At 44.0% G+C, this 14,983-nt stretch overlaps 1 protein-coding gene and 1 long non-coding RNA gene across 6 annotated transcripts in view; both read left to right on the top strand.

Annotated features, from left to right (window-relative positions):
* LOC133393520 (uncharacterized) overlaps positions 1–14,983 on the top strand; it is a 233,526-nt gene that overhangs the window by 205,146 nt on the left and 13,397 nt on the right. The window lies entirely within an intron of this gene.
* On the top strand, positions 1,978–3,404 carry LOC133393479 (uncharacterized). Its single transcript, XR_009766184.1, has 2 exons — positions 1,978–3,186; positions 3,252–3,404. It is a non-coding gene; the product is annotated as an uncharacterized LOC133393479 (long non-coding RNA).

The raw sequence follows: 14,983 nt of genomic DNA, 5'->3' as shown, positions 1-14,983 counted from the left end.
TTTGTTGACAAGAACGATTAAAAAGTTGTTGTTTTCACTCAGCTAGTTACGTTTGGCTTTTGTTGACAAGAACGATGGTTCTTGTCACTAAGTTCCTGTTTTGGGTTTAATGCATATACTGTTCCTGCTTTGGGTTACATACTGTTCCTGTTTATGTTGTGCGTTTCGGTTGTTTTTGATAAGTGTTGCACGTCTGTTATTTGTTTGAATGGACGGCCGGAATTCTTCTGGTTGTGGTGCTATGGTATGATCTGATTTGCTGAATGTGTTATAATGAATGTGTTCCAATTAGTGATGAGTCAAGTAGCACTGTGCCACCACGCACACACAGCACAGTAAAATGTGCGAGCACAATTGCACATTTTATAAAATTCTGGTGCCACACTTCGCACATTTTTTGTGTTCCGCACGATTTTTGTGCTCCGCACAATTATTGTGTGCTCCGCACAGTTTGTGTGCTCCGCACAGGTATTGTGTGCTCCGCACAGTTTGTGTGCTCCGCACAGTTTGTGTGCTCCGCACAGTTATTGTGTGCTCCGCACAGTTTGTGTGCTCCGCACAGTTATTGTATGCTCCGCACAGTTTGTGTGCTCCGCACAGTTATTGTGTGCTCCGCAAGTTTGTGTGCTCCGCACAGTTACCCGGCGCTCTAGCAGCTATCGAACACGACATCGAACATGAAAAATGTATGGGATTTGACATGTTCCATTTGTTGGTTATCAAATCGAACATGTCAAATCCCATATATTTTTCATGTTCGATGTCGTGTTCGATTGCTGCTAGAGCGCTGCCTTATTGTGTGCTCCGCACAGTTTCTGTGCTCCGCACAGTTTCTGTGCTCCGCACAGTTATTGTGTGCTCCGCACAGTTATTGTATGCAACTGTGCGGATTGTACACAAATTGTGCGGAGCACACAAACTGTGCGGAGCACACAAACTGTGCGGATTGTACACAAACTGTGCGGAGCACACAAACTGTGCGGATTGTACACAAACTGTGCGGAGCACACAAACTGTGCGGAGCACACAAACTGTGCGGAGCACACAAACTGTGCGGAGCAAACTGTGCAAACTGTGTGGTAGCTGTGCGGAGCACAAAAAGTGTGCAGGAACACAGCTACTGTGCGACCACACATTAAGTGTGCTACCACGCACACACTGCACAGTAGACTGTGCGTAGTAACACAGCACCACACAGTGAAAAGTGGTACTTGACTCATCACTAGTTACAATGGTGTGGTTTGGCTTTCCAAAGTGTGTTACAATGTGTTACAATGTGAGCTGATAGTGTGTATTATAATAAGTTTTGTATAGCAGATATATTACACGTGTACTAAAATGTCGTCTAAGTAACATTTTTGGCCATGACACCCGGATAATACCTTAGTTCGTAATGTCTCTTGAAATATGTCTGGAGCATTGCAAAGGCCAAACGGTAGACGTTTAAAACGATACGTTGCGTTTCCTCCGAAAAAAATGGTTAAACACAAAAGTAAAATAAAGTGATAACTTCTTTTTTTATATATATTGGAGATAATCACAAAACGCAATCGAGAAAAATATTGTTTCCACTGATGCTGCTCACTGCACACACGCACCAGTCACTAAAATAAAGTAATGTGTTCCGTTTTCTTGTATTTCGACTAAATCACAATCGTTCACACATAACACATATCTATATCCGTCCGATCTGCACATCAGATTCATTTACAAAATCCCGTCAATGTTTTAACAAAACTTGGTGTTACGTTTTCGGGTGGTTCGTAATATAAAACGTTAAAACAACACGCGTTTACTCATACAGCTAACAGGATACTTTTTATTCCGCTTACTTCCTAATCGCGTTCCTACTTGCTTGACCGCTTATCCGAGAGTGTCCTCACGATCCCTGGCTAAACCCGAACACACTCACGTTCCGAGGCGCGCAGCTCCTGAGTGCCTAAGGGCGTTTTCTACTCGTCACAACACTTGGCATACTTACAATTTGGGAGCGTGGTTTGCGCCATTGTCGTAACCGCAGCCCTTGTCATCGTTGCTTCTAAATATTTTTAATACTTTATTTGCAATTTGCTGGAATATTATTTATTGTGACTTTCCATCACTACGTCTGTCCAAAAACGGATCGCCTTTTCGCGTTTCGTTTCCATCCTGACGCTCTCACATGCGATCTCACTGAGTCGCTTCTCTCTTGAAATCGCGCTTCTCTGTTGATCTCTTCTCACCGTTTGGTATCTCACCGTGCAATCTCTCACGTTCGCTTTTCGGCAAACTGCGAGTCTCTCAACTGTCGATAGGTGTTGCCCGCTTGGCAAAGAGTAACTCATTTTGATGCCTCTCGCTACCCCTGGCCCTAGTTTTGAAGGAATCATGCGACACACTCGCACTCCACTACCCCATCCCATGGAAAAACGCTCCCACCATCGAGGTGTTGACCAAAATTTCGCTGTGTGCATGAGACACACACTCGCACTCCTCCAGCCCTCCACAGCTGAACGCTCCCACCGTTGCGAATTTGCGAGAATTTTTGCTCTGAGCGTGAGACCCTGAAGCGCCAGAGATGACACTATGTGTAAAGACGATCATAATTCGATATGGTCAAAATGCGTCGTTTGTCGTTTCATTTATCTGGTAATGATGTTTTCACTTCATCAAAATTTTAAACATTAACAACTAGGCTGATAACAATAATTGAAATATAAATCAGAATAAATTAAATTCATTTGAAGTAAAATGACTTCCATTATACTCTATTTTGACCAAATGATCAACACTTGTACATAGTGCCATTTACTTTGTGTTCTTCACTCTCGCGCTGTGTTGTGATCGTTCGAAACTCATTGCCAGAACGAATGCAAATTTCATTTGGGAAGGATTGGTGCTGGAAGATGCAACGAAAATAATTAAATGTTAATAGAAAAGTGGTTAAGTAAATCGTGAAAGATGTCAACGCAGGCGTAACTGCAGTTTGTTTTGTTACATGATCTACGGGTAAGTGCATGCATAAGAAGAAGAATCTTGCAAATGATGTTTGTGTTCTAACAATCGTACTGCTTTTAATGTTTGTTTATTCTTCTATTATTTTCCATCACACCTAGCTATTTCATTGCCAAAGCTCCTGATAACAGATCAAAGCAGATGGATCATGCATACAGAGTCGCCATTTAACATTAAATATCTTCTTGATCGGTAAGTTTTAAACAGTACTAGTTTTGTTCACCATTCTAATGCTCGATTAATCTTTCATTCCTCAGGCAAACGCATCAAACAGCAAGTGTTTCTCTTCCAACAGCACGCGCCATCGGTGGAGCAAGCAGCCAACGATTTGATCGCCAGTACGCGCCATCAAGAATTGAAATATTCCCGAATAGCTCCGTGAATAAAAAACTGCACACTTACTGTCCGAATTTCCTGGAATTTTTTGATCGGTCTACGCTCGCGGGAATGGTGGGTTCGTTGATTAGAAGGAAAGAAAGGGTGGGAGCGAGGATTAACCAAAAACGCGGCATTGAGAATGAGGGGAGGTGCGCTCAGCGCTCACGCTGTGACACTCAGGATGCTTGAAATAAAATGTTAACAAGCATCGATTTCAAGCATGCATGTCGCGCGACATTTTGCCAAGTGGGCGTCTCTTGATCGCTTCACGCCTACGCTTGTTTTAAATGTCCCGTTTATGACAGGTAGTTGGATACCTTTGGTGCGAGGTTCCAACAATAGGCTTCTCGTTCTATCGCTATTTCTCTCTTTATCTTTCCCTCTCGCGACCATTTCTATGCTACGCTTTAGTGCTAATAATTATTTCATTTTAAACTTAAGTTCTAAATTCTTATTATTATTATTGTTGTTATTATTATTGTTCTTATTATTCTTTTTATTTTTATTATTATTATTATTATTATTATTATTATTATTATTTTTACTATTATTCTCTACACCCCCCTCCCCCTACCACACTCTCACACACAGATTTTTAGATCAGCACTTCCATCGACGGCGTGTCGATGTAACGATGTGTGTCGTCGTTGTTGTTGATTTGGTCAGAAAAACTTTTTCTTGACACCAAATCTGTGACTTTCGGCGAGTTTCGGCGTTCCGATTAGACCATCGCGACTTTGATCAGTGCGCGCTGTTAAAACGACCTTTTGTATTGTGTTGTACGTAGCGTGCGCGCCAACATTCATGGAGTGCGCGGCGAATATGTAAGTGTGTCGGGGTGGGGGAGTGGGATACAGAGAAAAATTTTGCTGCACATAAACACATACATTCTCACAGCACGAATTGAGCTACGAATACAGGTGTCCCCCGAGATACGACTGTATTTGGGACCGAAAAAATGTCCTTAAGCAAGGCGTAAGTTGAAATAGTCGTATGTCGAATATCTGTGAATATGAAGTTTATAACCGAAATTGAAGAGTCGGAATCTATGAAATCGTATATCTTATTTAAAATATTGTACGATGATGTATTAATTTTCCACCAAAAGCCGTTTACATGATATAGATATTCAAGATCGGGGAGTTGTGGAATCTGAGGAAATACCCCAAATAGCCAGCTCGTACTTTATAGCTGATTTAGGGCTGTTTAACGAAAAATCGTTCCGATGTCGTACTTTGTGGCTGATTAAGAGATAGACGGTACTTTGCGGAACTATGGAGCTTTTTAACAGGAACATGGTACTCTTTGGAACTTTGCGGCTGATTAACACTATATGTAGGGTTCATGATAGAACTGTAAGGCTTGTTAAGAACGTGTACCGAACTTGGTGGAACTTCATAGCTATTCAATGCATGACATCGGTACAAGGTGGGTCTTGTCAAAGTGTCAAAGACAGACGCCGCCAATCATCTCATTGCTGCTGTACAAGTTAGATTAGTTCTTTGAAGAAGGGGTTTTGAAGGAAGTGATTGTGATTGTACAGTAAATTGTGATACGTTTCGTGTAATTTATGAATATTAAGGATTTAAAAATATACACATGTACACAAACAAAACAAATCCTGTTGTTTATTTCATCGATGACGCTTGCTTGAAAATAAAACACAAAGAAAAATAATCCCCAGCACCGTAGCTTAAGGAAGCTGCTTGGGCGCTATTTAGAAGGACCGCCTGGAACTTTGATGCTGTTTATCTACTGCAAAAAGCGAATTAGAGCAGCGATCTTTAGCGTGCCAAAATGAGCTGCTTAAGCAATTCTGGCTATTTGGGATGTTTGTAACGGTTATCTGCACATAAATTCAAAAAAATACATCAATTTCGTCTCAATGACCACTTTCAACTGGCAAAATCAAAATCGTCGTATCTGCGAATCGTCGTATCTCGATAGGGTCGTAACTCGGGGGACGCCTGCACATAACTTGGAGAGAATATACTCGATCAGAATCAGCCCTGGAAGAGTTCGATAAAAGCCTTCATTCGGAGGAACAATTTTTTATAATGAAGGAATGGCTTAGTGTTGTGTTGGGATGGCCGAGAGTATACAATTTATATTACACCGAACACGTAATAAACAATACACAATACTTTATTAAACGATCAGCCCTTCTGTTCCCGACGGTGTCCCACGAGCGTCTGGCGCTCTCTCGTCTGCTAACCGCTCATCAGTCAGTGGCTGCATACGTCCTTAATGCCGAATAAAGGGAGCCTTCCACTTCATGACCACAACATCTCCCCCTTTTTAATAGCGTACATACAGATCGAACCTACGTGGAGCTCTTCTAGACCGAGAAGAGCGACGTGGTGAACGTTGATGCTGAGGAATGGATCGATGTGGGGGAAAGAGATGGCGGCTCAGTTGGAGTCGCCACTGGCGGTGCAAGTTGTATTGGATAAACATCTGGGAGCACTGATGGTGTAACGGGTATGCTCCAGCAATCCAAAAATACATCCAACGGTAATGGATTGAAACGTTCCGTCATGGGACCCTGGCTGTTGAATGATCCACGCCTTTTCAGTTGATTAATGTGTCGAATGATGCTGCGATGACCAGTCAGTACCTCGTAGGTAACATTTCCACGTTTCCGAATTACTCTTCCTGGAACCCAATGCCAATTGTTCCTACTATACGCCTTCGCATAGACAAGGTCATCACGCTCGAACGATTTTTCATTCCCTACTCTAAAATCATGTTCAATTTTCCTTGGGGGACGGAGTAAATCAAAACATGTTCTTATAGGTCGTCCAAACATAACTTCAGCAGGTGTTTTGTTTTGCTCTAACTGGGGGTTTGGTGTGGTTCGATATGTCTGTAGGAATAGGTCCAGTGCTTCTTGCAGCGGTGCTGCTCCTACTCTTATCGTGGTTAACGAGCGCTTAAACGTATCTACGAATCTTTCTGCCTGCCCGTTCGATTGCGGATGAAACGAAGCAGACGTAATGTGATGCACACCAGTACTCAAACAGAACTCTGAAAACTCCCCGCTGGTGAATTGTGTGCCATTGTCGCTCATCAGTGTCGTTGGCATACCGAAACGCGCGAACAACCCTCTCAAGATGCTAACGGTTATGCGGGCTGTGATACTAGCCGTCCGAATGATCTCTGGCCACTTAGTATGCGCATCGACTGCTACTAAAAAATAGTCTCCATCTATTGGGCCCGCGTAGTCCACATGAACACGCTCCCATGGCGTTGTTGTCTTCGGCCACGGCATAGGATCAGCATGAGCAGGATATTTTGCTGCCAGAGCACATGAATGACAATTACTGACGAGATCGATCATGTCTTCATTTAACGACGGCCAAAACACATAGCTACGCGCAATCGCCTTCATGCGCTGGATACCAGGATGTCCTCAATGAAGCTGGGACAGACATTGCTTGCGTAGTTTCTCTGGTATTAACACTCTCTCTCCGACCAAAATACATCCTTCTACCGTTGAATAGTCTTCCTTTCTGCTGTGATAATGAGACGAATCAGCACCAAGGGCAATGTTACGTGGCCACCCGTTTTTTATGTAGTAGTGCAACTTCCTTGCTATAGGATCACGATTCGTTTCTCGAGCGACCTCTCTAAAACTCAAGGGAATCGTAACTAAAGCGCTTGTTGCAATAGACTTTACATCCATCTCTAGTGCAACAGAAGCGATTACACAATCCTCATCTGGTTTATCATGCTTGTTAATTAGCCTGGAGAGTACATCGGCATTTCCGAATGATGCGGTGCGTACATATTCAATGCCGAAATCGTATGGCAGTAGCGTGAGCGCAAAACGCTGCAAGCGGTTGGCAGTGTAGACTGGGATCTCTTTTTTTGACCCAAAGATCCGCAGTAGTGGACGATGATCTGTCTGAAGCTGGAAACACCTTCCAAATATCATCTTGTGGAATCTCGTTACCGCGAAGATGATTGCCAGTCCTTCAAGATCTATTTGACTATATCCTTCTTCTGTTTTTGTAAGTGCTCTAGAGGCGTGTTGAACCACACTAATAGGCTAATAGTGGCACCAATACCTATTGATGAAGCATCTGCCGATACTATTATTTTATGCCTTGGATCATAATGCGTTAACAACAAGTTCGATGATAGCAAAGATTTAAATCTTTCAAACGCTCTTTCACATTCGGCGGTCCATCGAAACTGTGCCTTTGTCTTCAATAAGTTATCCAGTGGATAACGCAGCTCTCTCATGTTTGGGACAAATCTGGCATAATAATTTATGGCTCCTAGAAAGGATCAGACGAACACGAAAGTTTTACCAAGCGATAGCAGGTCACCGAAACAACGTTGTACCTAAGGTAACCTGCTGTCGCAACAAGGATGGAGATTTGGTTAGTAACCAGCCAGAGGTCCTCTCGCGGTGGGCTCAGTACTTTGATGAATTACTCAATGACCAGTTTAGCGAACAGCTAGAAGCGCCACTAGCAGATAGTGTCATGCTACTGCCACCTAGCATAGAAGAAACACGAAAGGCTATCGTCGGCTGAAAAATAACAAGGCACCCGGAACCGACGGAATTGCAGCTGAACTGGTCAAGAATGGAGGTGCACGACTAGTAAACGAGATTCATCAAATCGTTACTGAGGTGTGGGATAGCGAATCGCTGCCCTGTGATTGGAATCTCGGCATCATCTACCCCATGTACAAGAAGGGAGACAGGTTGGACTGCAACAACTACAGGGGTGTTGAATACCGTCTATATTTCTATTCTCCCTGATCCATCACGATCGCCTTGTCCCACACGACGAAGAAATAGTCGGAAACTATCAAAGAGGATTCCGAAACGGAAAATCAACCACTGATCAGATCACTATGCGGCAGATCTTGGAGAAGATGGCTGAAAACAGACACGACACATACCATCTCTTCATAGACTTCAAAGCCGCATATGATAGCCAGGGTAAAACTGTACGACGCCATGAGCTCATTTGGAATCCCGGCCAAACTGATAAGGCTAGTTAGAATGACTATGACCAACGTCACAAGCCAGGTGAGGGTGGATGGAAAACTCTCAGGACCTTTTGCTACCACCAAGGGTCTGCGCCAGGGGGACGGGCTTGCCTGTTTCCTATTCAACCTGGCGCCAGAGAGGGCCATCCGCGACTCGAGGGTGGAGACTACGGGAACCATCTTCTATAAGTCAACCCAGATCCTGGCATACGCTGATGATATAGACATTATTGGTCTGCGGCTCTCCTATGTAGCAGAAGCCTACCAAGGGATCGAGCAGGCGGCAGAGAACCTCGGATTGCAGATAAACGAGGCAAAGACCAAACTGATGGTGGCAACATCAGCGGATCTACCAATAAATAATCCGAATCTACGTAGGCGTGATGTACAGATAGGTGAACGCACTTTTGAAGTCGTCCCAGAATTCACCTATCTTGGGTCAAAGGTCAGCAATGACAACAGTATGGAAGTTGAGTTGCGCGCAAGGATGCTGGCTGCCAACCGGTCACTCTACAGCCTGAAAAAGCAGTTCACCTCAAAGAACCTGTCGCGACGGACGAAGCTGGGACTATATAGTACCTATATAGTACCAGTACTCACATACGCCTCTGAGACATGGACACTGTCCAAATCTGACGAAGCCCTCTTAGCCGCGTTCGAGAGGAAGATGCTCAGAAGGATACTTGGCCCCGTATGTGTGGAAGGGCAATGGAGGAGCCGATATAATGACGAGCTATACGAGATGTACGGCGACCTCACTGTCGTACAGCGTAGTAAGCTCGCCAGGCTCCGGTGGGATGGCCATGTTGTACGCATGGAAACGGACGACCCAACCCGTAAAGTCTTTTTAGGCCGTCCACAAGGACAGAGGAGGCGTGGTAGGCCCAAATTGAGGTGGCAAGATGGCGTGGAGGCGTCCGCCATTAAGGCCGGGATAACGGACTGGCAGACGAAGGCGCGAGACCGTGAGCGGTTTCGGACACTCCTGAGGCAGGCCAAGACCGCAAAGCGGTTGTAGCGCCGGATAAGTAAGTAAGTAAGTAAGAAAGGATCGGACGCCGCTCACATCTGTTGGTTCTGGAAGCCTTTTTATGACATCGATCTTCGCTGGATCGGGGCGCAATACGTGGGTGTCGATGATGTAACCCAAATATCTTAGTTGCTGAACCTTAACTGCGCATTTTTCCGATCGAATGCTGAATCCATACTCTTGAATTCTTTTCAAAACTGCCATTAAGTTCTCTTCATGCTCTTGTTCAGTGGCTCCTTCGACAATGATGTCGTCCATGTAACATGACACTCCTTTTACACCAGCCAGCATTGTGTCGATAAGCTGCTGGAACGCTGCTGGAGCAATCTTAATACCAGGCGGCAATCTATTGTAGGTGAATAAATCTCGATGCGTATTGATGGTGAGTAAAGGTCGGTAGGCAGGGTCGATTTCTACCTGTAAGAAAGCATCGTATAGATCAATTTTGCTAAATATTTTGCATTGCGATAGTCTAGCGAAGATATCTTCAGATAATGGTAAAGGATACTCATGTTGTACTCGCAAATCCGAATGCTGCCGTTTGCCTTGCGGACGACGACGATGGGTGCTGCCCATTCAGAGTAATCCGTTGGAGATATTATGCTCATCTGCTCTAGTCGATCGAGTTCCTTGTCGACTAACTCCTGTACTGCATAAGCTACCGGTCGCTTTGGGCAAAATGCTGGACGAACGTTTTCCGTCAGCTGCAGTTTTACACTAGCCTTTGTGCACAGACCCATGCCGTCGAAGACCTCTTGAAATCTCCGCTCAACCGTCTTAGAGTAATCCTCAGATGAAATATGCCTACAAAAAGCATCCATGGGGGTAGAACCTATTAAATCTGTTCCGAGCAATAGTATGTCTGCCTGTGCTACTCTTAAAGTAGCCACATGAGTTACGCTTCCGATGGTAACATTCGCTTCAAACTCTCCTAACAGAAAGAGTCCGCTTCCTGATGCTGTTTTTGCGCTAACTGTTCGTTTTAGTTCAGGCTTTCCAAGACGTTGCCATACGTTTCGATTAATGATCGTTATATCAGATCCAGTGTCGAACTGCAATCGAGTGCTTACATTATTTATAAAATTGTTTATATATTTTTGCCTTTGCTGAACATGCGTTGTGTTCACCGAAACCACTTGTGATGAAAACTTGTTTCTGTATATTGGACTATCTGAATAACGTTTCGGTTTTGGACAGTAACCGTCTCTATTACCCTTTTTTACAGACACGACACACATTCGACTTAAAAGGACAATCACGTGCCCAATGATTTTTTTTTCCGAAAAGCCAACAATTTTTTCCAGGTAGGATTTGAGGACGCTTGTATTCGTGCTTTCTGCTCTGGAAATTTTGGTGCTCAGAAAACTTTGGTTCGTCAGTTTTCTTTTGCACAGCGAAAACTCGCTCGGTTGCTGCTTTTTCGATCATAGCACTGTCTTCTTTTAGGTTCAAAATACGCTGACAGTCTGCTGTTAAATTTTCCAGAGTTGTGTCGTTTCGGTCGTCGATTTTTCCAAGTAGACGTGTTCGAATCTCGACGTCTTCTTCGTCCCGCAGTCCGCATACGTATATAAGACACTTGAACTGTTCCTCAGTTAATTTTCCAATTTCAAAATCTACACAGGCTCGATTCACACAACAAGAATATGCCAGATAATCTTCGCTACGTCGTTTCATTAGGTTCAAGCATTTATAACGCCTATGCAACAAAGACTCTTTCATTCCGGATAACGATGACAGCTTTTTTATCGTTTCGCTGAACGAAAAATCACGACAACTCTTTGGCAATATGAAATTTGCATATCTTTCATATTCTGCTGCGCCCAGTTTTCTTATGAGGAGCCGCACTTTTGCGCTGTCATCCAACCTTGAAGCATCTCGTTCAAACAAATCCTCATATCGAGCAAACCACGAAGCAAAGGTCATTTTTGCTTCCTCCTCGTAGTGGAACTCCTTTATGTGGTGCGATAAAGAATCAAGTATGTGCACTGCAAAAGGTGCGGAAGTTAATACATTTTCTGGGGGCTTGGCAATTGCCGAATTATTTTGCATTAATGTGAGTTGGCTTATCTGTTGCTGCATTAAAATGATCGTTTGTATCATTTGCTCCGATGACGCTGCTTGGTGCGATGACGCTGCCTGGTGCGATGACGCTGCTTGGTGCGATGACCCTTCAACAAAATTCTACGATGGCGCTGGATTCTGGTGTGCTGAGGGCATTGCACTTTGTAGATTTGGTGGCACTGCTACTAATGATGGCTGCTGCGGCTGCTGCGGCATAATTGCTGCACCGAGAACGCTGTACCAATTTTGCGACGCTCGACGCTGCTCTTCCGATGGGGGCTGATCTCCTGGGCTGTTCATTCTTCTCCGCTTCCGTAACGAAGGAATTGTTGCAGTACGCACAGAACACCCGATAAAACAAATTGAATACGACCCGAGACACGGTACAATCACGCGACGCACATACACACGACGCTAGCACGAGAGTTATAGCAATGAATGACACACGCATAACACGTAAACTTTACTCGAAAAACTCCCAAAAGTCTATTTTGTTTTCCTCGTCGTCACTGTTGTGTTCGGATGGCCGAGAGTATACAATTTATTTTACACCGAACACGTAATAAACAATACACAATACTTTATTAAACGATCAGCCCTTGTGTTCCCGACGATGTCCCACGAGCGTCTGGCGCTGTCTCGTCTGCTAACCGCTCATCAGTCACTCAGTGGCTGCATACGTCCTTAATGCCGAATAAAGGGAGCCTTCCACTTCGTGACCACAACACTTAGTAAACAAATTACAGCTGTACAAGGGAAAAGAAGAATGCATGATGCATTGTATCTAATGTTCAACAGGGGTTTCCTTATGGAGTGCTGTTGGAGCGGAAGAGGCCGAAATGGTCGAAAAATAGAGTTTAGAAAACATAAGCATGTACTAAAATTATTCCGTACAATAAGTGCAGTAGGAAATGTTGATGTGGGAGACAAAGGTTGTTGAAATTTTTTTCGTTTCTAAGTTCAGAAACGCCAAAAAAACAGGCGCTATAAAAAGTGTGAGCCGGGGCGAATACACACGCAAAAAAAAAAAAGAATGTAAAGAGTAGTTTGTGAGGTTTTTGTAAAAATATAAGCATTAGTTTTAGTCTTTGATTACTGTTTAAATGTATAGATTAGGCGTTTAAAAAACTATTTGTAGAAATGAACTAAATTTCCGAATATGAACTAATTCCAATAAAAGTTCCTTTTCAACCGTATATATAACAGCTATTATTTATGCTTTTTTGAATGATTACTTACTATGTGTAGGAAGATTTAAGATTTAAAAAAATCTTTCTAAACTAGAATTAATAGCTACTTTCGTTAAAATATGTTAACCCTCCTTAAGTATTAATGGCTATAGCAAGTGTTTGAAGTAACGTACCCCAAAAAAAACCAATTCATTTGTTATTTACTATGCTTAGTTAGGATGCATCATATCTCCATATAGTTCAAAACAGTTTCTTTAAGTTACGCATAATGACATTCATTCTTACTACCCTTATTAGCAGTGTTAGTATGTACAACTATAACCAAACAGAACGCTACTTGCTTTCGTATTAGCTTCTGCATAAGTATCCTGAATTGCTTCCAATCTAACAACGCAGTTTGTCAGTTGATTACTTTGGTCTAATGGGGACGTGTGGCTTAAAGTGGCTCGACAATGTATATCTGTAGGCTGAAAATATAATGAACATACCAGCATTAGAGTGTGTTTGGAATAGAGGTCCCTAATGTGTATTTGCCTGAAGTAGTATATGTATATCTACTTAAAGATTAAGCACATGCAGGCCAGGTCATTCGTTGTGATTCTCCTGCTGCCCATGGAGATTATCCTCTTTTGGCATGGCAAATTTAAAATCGAGCGCAGTCATTTATGCACTTAGCATGCAATAAGAGCGATGAACAGAATACTGAGTAAGCTTTTTATCGTGCAATGCACTACCATCATGTTTTCAGACAAATGCTTCTGTATCATGAAGCAATGTTCCATTTTAGTTTTTCCTTCCTAATAGCAAGTCAATGGCAGCCGTTTCACAGCTGCAGGTGATTGGAATGGAATATGCATGAAAAGATGGATGTTAAGAAACGCACAAACACCCCGCTGCGCAAAGCGACGGAAGAACTCATGGAGTTCTGAGAATTTTATCATGCCTTCCTTTTCTCTCCAATGGCAAATTTGTCGAGCAGCTCGTCGAGCTACCCGTCCCTGGCTCCGCCTCATTCCCCTCGCCTGAGCGCGCTTCCGAAGGTTTGAATGTGTTGGTGCGTCAGACGGCCAATCGCTGTCAGCCGTCGTCCGTGCTTTTTCCCTCCATAGCGCTATCTCTTTCTCGCGTGTGGACAATGTTCATGAGCTGTTGTGGCGCCTAAAATTGCCGTTAACAAACATTGCGGCGATGAAGTTGTATTTTCACAAATCAAACCAAAAAAGCGCAATAAGTTCAATTGCTGCAATGTAAAAATGACTAAGGAATCGCTAGTTTACGCTGGAGGGTTTGCTGTGCAACGCGCTGAACCCTAATTCGCATTAACACGTTCATCCCGGCGCTGATTTTCATCAACTTTCCTTTCCACCAGCACCTAGAACGCAGGTTGGAAGGTCACTGGCAGTTCCTGGGGCCTGCTACTGATCTGAACGTGTTAAGCAGTAAACATAACTTTGTTACACTAAGCTAAGCGCAGCTGTGCCGTCTGCGCAAGGGTATGAGCGTGCGTGTGTGTGCACAACTGTCGCCAAATGTGTTTTCTTCCGGAATGTTATGATCCATCGGTCAAAGAAAGGAAGGTGTTGATGAAATGCGGAAAGACGAATTGAGGCACCTGTCAATGGTAACTGATGACAGGGAGCAGGGGGTAGTGGCACACAGCTGTTGGGAGATTGAACAGTATACTTAAATTGCCGGCGGATGGGGGGGGGGGGGGTGGCCATGGGACTCGATCATCGGTCACAGGCCCTAAAATTGTAGTCGCCATGGGGGGAGGGAAGGTGCAAATGGTTCTCCAGCCACGGAGCCCCAACGACCATCTTTCCGGGGCCCTTATCGCTAATACTCTGTCCACTTGTAGACATACGGCATACTACAGCCTAGAGATCATCGGCGACCGCCTAGTCCACCTACCGTTAGATCTGCCGGTGGTTCATGACGGTGTTTTTGTGGAGGTTCATCCCCCGCGTATGCGTATGCACCGGGCAGAAGACAATGTGGCAGTATGCAAGTTGCCCGCACCGTCATCTCACATCTTAACAGCATGTCCGTCATGGGTTCTAACCGCGTATGAACCGTCCACCGTAGCAAGGGCCGACTATCCGGCTACGTGCTACTCAAGACTTGAAAAGGCCGGCATGATCGCGTTGGCTATTACGCCAATAATAATAATAATAAGAAGAAGAAGAACTTAGCATAGCAGTCCACACTCGGGGAAGGTTTTTGTTTTGACTTTGTTGCTGCCGGGTCTACTGCTGTGGCGCGACAAATGCACGGAATGCACTCGACCAAAACATGAGCCTACCGATCCGAACCCATTCCA

The sequence above is a fragment of the Anopheles gambiae genome, chromosome 3 (assembly GCF_943734735.2).
Source record: "Anopheles gambiae chromosome 3, idAnoGambNW_F1_1, whole genome shotgun sequence".
NCBI lineage: Eukaryota > Metazoa > Arthropoda > Insecta > Diptera > Culicidae > Anopheles > Anopheles gambiae.
This window is presented reverse-complemented; position numbering and strand designations above follow the sequence as displayed.